The 7,487-nt window shown below is 36.6% G+C and overlaps 1 non-coding gene across 1 annotated transcript; it reads right to left on the bottom strand.

The window, feature by feature from the left end:
* Positions 1 to 1,363: 1,363 nt before the first annotated feature.
* On the bottom strand, positions 1,364 to 1,471 carry LOC112768256 (small nucleolar RNA R71). Its single transcript, XR_003185693.1, has one exon. It is a non-coding gene; the product is annotated as a small nucleolar RNA R71 (small nucleolar RNA).
* Between the last annotated feature and the right edge of the window lie 6,016 nt (positions 1,472 to 7,487).

The raw sequence follows: 7,487 nt of genomic DNA, 5'->3' as shown, positions 1-7,487 counted from the left end.
CAAATCAAATTTTCAATTTAAAAATCTCATCTTTTTCAAAATCTTTTCCAAAAATCAAATCTTTTTCAATTTTCTTAGTTATTTTCGAAAATTCTAAAAAACATTTTTCAAAAATATTTTTCTTATTTTTATATCAAATTTTCGAAAATAACATCACCAATTAATGTTTTGATTCAAAAATTTCAAGTTTGTTACTTACTTGTTAAAGAAAGTTTCAAACTTTAAGTTCTAGAATCATATCTTGTGAATTCTTGTGAATCAAGTCATTAATTGTGATTTTAAAAATCAAATCTTTTTCAAAAACTAATTTCAATCATATCTTTTCAAAAATATCTTCTTATCATATCTTTTTCAAAAACTTGATTTCAAAATATCTTCTCTAACTTCCTAACTCCTTATCTTTTCAAAATTTGTTTCAACTAACTAACTAACTTTTTGTTTGTTTCTTATCTTTTTCAAAACCACCTAACTAACTCTCTCTCTCTCTAATTTTCGGAAATATCTCCCTCTTTTTCAAAATTTCTTTTTAATTAACTAATTATTTCAACTTTTAAATCTTAATTTTCGAAAAACTACTAACCTTTTTCAAAAACTATTTTCGAAAATCACTAACTCTTTTTCAAAAATTATTTTCGAAAATTCTCCTTCTCTCTCATCTCCTTCTATTTATTTATTCATCTACTAACACTTCATCTCACCCAAATTCGAACCCTTTCTTCCATCTGTGTTCGAATTTCTTCTTCTTCTTTTCTTCTACTCACACTGGGACCTCTATACTGTGGTAAAAAGGACCCCTATTATTATTATTTTTCTGTTCTCTCTTTTTCATATGAGCAGGAGCAAAGACAAGAACATTCTTGTGGAAGCAAATCCAGAACCTGAAAGGACTCTGAAAAAGAAACTAAGAGAAGCTAAAATACAACAATCCAGAGATAACCTTTCAGAAATTTTCGAACAGGAAGAGGAGATGGCAGCCGAAAATAATAATAATGCAAGGAGGATGCTTGGTGACTTTACTGCACCTAATTCCAATTTACATGGAAGAAGCATTTCCATTCCTGCCATTGGAGCAAACAACTTTGAGCTGAAACCTCAATTAGTTTCTCTGATGCAGCAGAACTGCAAGTTTCATGGACTTCCATCTGAAGATCCTTTTCAGTTTTTAACTGAATTCCTGCAGATATGTGATACTGTTAAGACTAATAGAGTAGATCCTGAAGTCTACAGGCTCATGCTTTTCCCTTTTGCTGTAAGAGACATGGCTAGAATATGGTTGGACTCTCAACCCAAGGACAGCCTGAACTCTTGGGATAAGCTGGTCACGGCTTTCTTAGCCAAGTTCTTTCCTCCTCAAAAGCTGAGCAAGCTTAGAGTGGATGTTCAAACCTTCAAACAGAAGGAAGGTGAATCCCTCTATGAAGCTTGGGAAAGATACAAACAGCTGACCAAAAAGTGTCCTTCTGACATGCTTTCAGTATGGACCATCCTGGATATATTCTATGATGGTTTATGTAACAACCCTGATTTTCGAGTACATGAGATCTTTTCTGAAAGTACGGATTTCTCCGGAAGATCAGTAAAGGGAACACCTCTGCTATATCATCAAGTATCTCAATCCTCATTATCATTATGTCATCCTTAAGCTAGAACCTCCTTTGAGGCAAGCTCGATAATATAATCGCGAAGAACCTAGTTTTTGAACCGTATCGGTTGGCAGTTTTGATTCTGATTTTCGTAAATAGTCTCTGTTTGACGAACCAGACTCGATTCATGAGAGGAGAGAGATAATAGTATAATATTATCATTATATTAGTATTAGAAAATTCTTGAATGACATTATAAGGTTACCTGGTCTGTTTTTGTTAAAAACAGAAAATCGGTTTAACCGGGTTTACGGTTTACTAGTGCAGCTTAGCACCACCACTCTCTGATGAATTTAGCAATGCTAAGGCCTCATTATACATGTTATATTCTCATAATAAATATGTTACTAGTGTCATTTATGCTAGTAGCTCAGAAAATAATTTTTAGAGATGTTTTTACGAGTGTTCCAGTACACCTAGTTTTAGTAGTTGTACACCAGAGATATTTTAATATTATTTTAATCCACCTCCAAGCCAACCAATCACAACTCACCTTACACCCCCAAGACCTCCAAGGCTGTCTCATTTCATCATTTTGGCCGAAAATAACAAGAGAGAAAAGAGAGAAACTTTCATGAACACTTAATCTTCAAAGCTTGATTTCTTCTGAACTAAAACTCAAATCAAAATTCCGTTTTCACCAAAATAATCCTCTCTTCTTCCTCTACATAACCATATAACATATCAAGGCTGGAAATAAGGTGAGATGGCTGTCTCCCTCCCTTTTCAACTCGGTTTTCAAGGAAAACCATGCAAAACATGTGTTTTCTTGATGTTCTTCCTTAGGAATCATGCTTAACTTGACTTGAGGGCCAAGAAACATTAATTTTCAGAAAGTCTAAGGTGAGATATCTCTTCCTAACATACTGAGTGAGATTTGGTCAGTTGAGAGTTTTTGGATTTAAAGTTGTTCTTGATGTGATTTAGGAGGAAAAAGTGCTTAAGGACCACCTGAAAGTTTAACCAAATTAGGAGCAGCAAAACCAGGTAGGGATTGACGAATTTAATCTTGATTGATTGTGTTTGAGTTGTGTGATTATGATATGTTTTGGCTGTGCTTGAAATTGATTGTTTGTATGAGTAATTGTTGTTGAAATTTTGGTGAAAATTTGATGAAATTTGATGAAATTCAAGCTATGAATGTGTGTTCTTGTGGCTGCTGGAAAACGAAACCCTAGAGCTTAAATTGAGGTTCAATTTGTGTTAAAATCATGTAGAAAATATGGGGTTTTAGTGGCTGGAAATTTATTTTGAATTATGGTAAAAATCGGTTGCTGAAAAGACTGAAAAACAGGTAAAAATAGAGAAAGAATCTGAAGAATTTATGAAGAACATGAAGAACACTTTGAGTGTGATGAAGAACAATGAAGAACACCTTTTTGATTCATAAAAGGGCAAGGAAGTAATTAATTTGGTGTTTGAGGGGTTATATGGTAATTTCTGAAAGTTAGGGTGGTAAAAGTAGAAATATTAAAAGTTACGGGTGGTAAAAAGTGAATTTTAAAAGTTAAAGGTTAAAGTAAAGTTAATTTTCGAAAATTTAATAATAAAATAATAAATAATAATAAAATATTAAATAATAATATTTAATTAAAAATAATATTTTAATAAAAATAATAAAATAATGCGGAAAAGGCAGTTTTCTGTAAAAGCTTTAGAAAGACAACTTTAAGCGCAGAATCTCATAATTACCTTCATAAAACACTTAGGGAGTGGTAAGAACATATTAGTGAGGCAAAGATAAAAGAAAGATAAAAAGTTGAAGAAAAGATAAAAACTAAAGAAAAGTCTGTAAGGTTTTAATAACAGAAAAATAGACAGAAATTAGTGAACGAACTAGGGCAACATAGTTAGTCCTTGAGTTGCGACTAGGGTTAGGTATTATATGAAAAGTTAAACTGTTTCAGTATAGACTTAACGAACCTATACTTGGGACAGGCGAACTATTCATACCGAAATTTACATAAACTTTAAATACATACGTTAAGCAGAGAAATCAGAGCAGAGTAGAGAAACACAGAAAACAGAGTAACCAGAGTAAAGTAAAGAGATAAAGAGAAAAAGAGTAATATAGATACAGATGAAAAGAGTAATCAGAGAAGAGAAAAGAGATACAGAGAACAGAGTAATTAAAACAGAGTAAAGAGATACAGAGAAAAGAGAAACCAGAACAGAGTAAAGAGATATAAAGAGAAGAGTAATATAATAAAGAGCTATATTTATATATATTAGTTGCTTGAAGCAACCCAAAGCTATACTTATGTATATATATATATATATATATATATATTAGTTGCTTGATGCAACCCAGAGCTATATTTATATATATATTAGTTGCTTGATGCAACCCAAAGCTATATTTAATATATATTAGTTGCTTAATGCAACCCAGAGCTTCTATAGGGAAACTAAGTTACCTACAGCTATTTTCCGCTTCCCCAGAGCAGAGCAGAGTATATATATTTTCCTGCAGTAAGCAGAGGCTGTCTCAAATGAGCGGCTATTATTATATGCGCATTTATTTAGGAACGAAAAATCGTATTCGGGAAATCGGGATTACTCGTGACCGGATAAATGTCGGGATTGCGGACAGCCAACCGACACATGAGCTCATGGCCTGCGCTAGGGCTAGACATGCATCATTCTTGTCTGCGCATCATTCTCTGTTGCATTCCTTTCTGTGTGTGATCTATTTCTTTGTGTTTGTCTGCTTGTATGCTATTTTTATGTTTTATTTTCTTGTATTCTTTTGTTTGTGTTCTGCTTTCTATTGTCTCTACTTTCTCTTTCTGTCTTTATCTTTTGTTTACTGCTTCGCTATATTCTATTATTCGTCTGCTAATCGACCCCAAATAAATGAACGTAACTAATAACCCCGACCCTACTAAGGACTCCCCAGTTCTTACCCCTTCTCTCTCCCTTTCCCCTTCAGATGGAAGTAAGAGTTCCTTTCCGTAGTTCGCTGACGATTGTACGCAAAAAGGGATTCCGCTCTAGGCAGTCTTCTGAGTCTAGGGTGAATATCGTTCTCTGATTATATGTATAACTGTGAGACCAGCCAACGTCTGCACCCCCGTTCATATGCGTACTTTAACCTAAATCCTGTGTACGAGATTCCTATTGTGTAGCTACTTTATGAGGTACCAGAGAGACGTCCTGTGGAAGAGTCTGATCGTGTAGAGGAGTAACAGATGATGTTCTATCTTCTGATGACGTTCCACCTGACTTGAGTTTTGAAGACCTAGAACGTACTTTCCCTCGCTTTAGTAGTTTAGAGGGACTAGGTGAGTATAGAGTCTAGGCTAGCCTAGGTGCCAGCTTAGAGACCTTTGAACAGGTCAGGACCTGGGATGTTGTATGTATGTATATGTATAAAGTTATTATCTAGCTATATCTAGGGGTGTTCTAACTAAAGGTCTATACTCTAATAAAAGCTAGATAACTGAATGATGCTAGCTACTCGTGATGTATTTATGTGTGGTTGTTTATAACTGTTTTATCTGTTATTACTTGTGAATTGATTTTGAGTGATTCCGTCTATTAATCCAAATGTTTTCAAAAAAAAAAAAAATACACCTCACAAATTAACTACGCGTTTAACAACGAATCAGGCTCATATGATAAATAATAGATAATAATTAGGAAGTCAAATTGGTAGCGCTCAGTTTCCGGTATGATCTAGACATATTGAAAATCGGGTCATTACAGTTTATCTGAGCTATCAAAGATGTCATTGGACACCTCTGCAGGTGGATCCATTCACCTAAAGAAAACGCCTGCAGAAGCTCAAGAGCTCATTGACATGGTTGCTAATAACCAGTTCATGTACACTTCTGAAAGGAATCCTGTGAGTAATGGGACGCCTTTGAAGAAGGGAGTTCTTGAAGTTGATACTCTGAATGCCATATTGGCTCAGAACAATATTGACTCAGCAAGTCAATATGATTTCTCAGAGTCTGAATGGAATGCAAGCTGCATCCAACAGTACTCAAGAGGCTTCTTATGCAGAAGAAGCTTATGATCCTAAAAACCCTGCAATAGCAGAGGTGAATTACTTAGGTGAACCTTATGGAAACACCTATAATCCATCATGGAGAAATCATCCAAATTTTTCATGGAAGGATCAAAAGCCTCAACAAGGCTTTAATAATGGTGGAAGAAACAGGTTTAGCAATAGCAAGCCTTTTCCATCATCCACTCAGCAACAGACAGAGAACTCTGAACAAAATACTTCTAACTTAGCAAATCTAGTCTCTGATCTATCTAAGGCCACTGTGAGTTTCATGAATGAAACAAGGTCTTCCATTACAAATTTGGAAGCACAAGTGGGCCAGCTGAGTAAAAGAATCACTGAAATCCCTCCTAGTACTCTCCCAAGCAATACAGAAGAGAATCCAAAAGGAGAGTGCAAGGCCATTGACATAAGCACCATGGCCGAACCTGTAAGGGAAGGAGAGGACGTGAATTCCAAGGAGGAAGACCTCCTGGGACATCCAGTGATCAATAAGGAGCTTCCCTCTGAGGAACTAAAGGACTCTGAGGCTCATCTAGAGACCATAGAGATTCCATTGAACCTCCTTATGCCCTTCATAAGCTCTGATGAGTATTCCTCTTCTGAAGAGAATGAGGATGTTACTGAAGAGCAAACTGCCAAGTTTCTTGGTGCAATCATGAAGCTGAATGCCAAATTATTTGGTATTGAGACTTGGAAAGATGAACCTCCCTTGTTCACCAATGAACTAAGTGATCTGGATCAACTGACATTGCCTCAGAAGAAACAGGATCCTGGAAAGTTCATAATACCTTGTACCATAGGCACCATGATCTTTAAGGCTCTGTGTGACCTTGGTTCAGGGATAAACCTCATGCCCCTCTCTGTAATAGAGAAACTGGGAATCTATGGGGTGCAAGCTGCTAAAATCTCATTAGAGATGGCAGATAATTCCAGAAAACAGGCTTATGGACAAGTAGAGGACGTGTTAGTAAAGGTGGAAGGCCTTTACATCCCTGCTGATTTCATAGTTCTGGATACTGGAAAGGAAGAGGATGAATCCATCATCCTAGGAAGACCTTTCCTAGCCACAGCAAGAGCTGTGATTGATGTGGACAGAGGAGAACTAGTCATTCAATTGAATGAGGACAACCTTGTGTTTACAATGCAAGGATCTCTCTCTGCATCTATGGAGAGGAAGCATAAAAAGCTTCTCTCAAAGCAGAGTCAAACAAAGCCCCCACAGTCAAACTCTAAGTTTGGTGTTGAGAGGCCACAACCAAACTCTAAGTTTGGTGTTGAACTCCCATATCCAAACTCTAAGTTTGGTGTTGGAGAGTCTCAACAATGCTCTGCACATCTGTGAGGCTCCATGAGAGCCCACTGTCAAGCTATTGACAATAAAGAAGCGCTTGTTGGGAGGCAACCCAATTTTTATTTATCTAACTATATTTTTCTTAGTTATATGTCTTTATAGGTTCATGATCATGTGGAGTCACAAAATAAACAAAAAAATTAAAAACGGAATCAAAAACAGCAAAAGAAAAATCACACCCTGGAGGAAGCATCTGCCTGGCGTTCAACGCCAGAACAGAGCATGGTTCTGGCGCTGAACGCCCAAAATGGGCATATCCTGGTGCTGAACGCCCAGAACAAGCATGGTTCTGGCGTTCAACGCCAGAAATGGCTAGTAAATGGGCGTTGAACGCCCAAAATGGGCACCAACCTGGCGCTGAACGCCCAGAGTTGTGTTCAAGGGCATTTTGCATGCCTAAATTGGTGCAGGGATGTAAATGCCTTGACACCTCAGGATCTGTGGACCCCACAGGATCCCCACCTACCTCCACTCACTT

The sequence above is a fragment of the Arachis hypogaea genome, chromosome 17 (genome assembly GCF_003086295.3).
Source record: "Arachis hypogaea cultivar Tifrunner chromosome 17, arahy.Tifrunner.gnm2.J5K5, whole genome shotgun sequence".
Classification (NCBI taxonomy): domain Eukaryota; kingdom Viridiplantae; phylum Streptophyta; class Magnoliopsida; order Fabales; family Fabaceae; genus Arachis; species Arachis hypogaea.
This window is presented reverse-complemented; position numbering and strand designations above follow the sequence as displayed.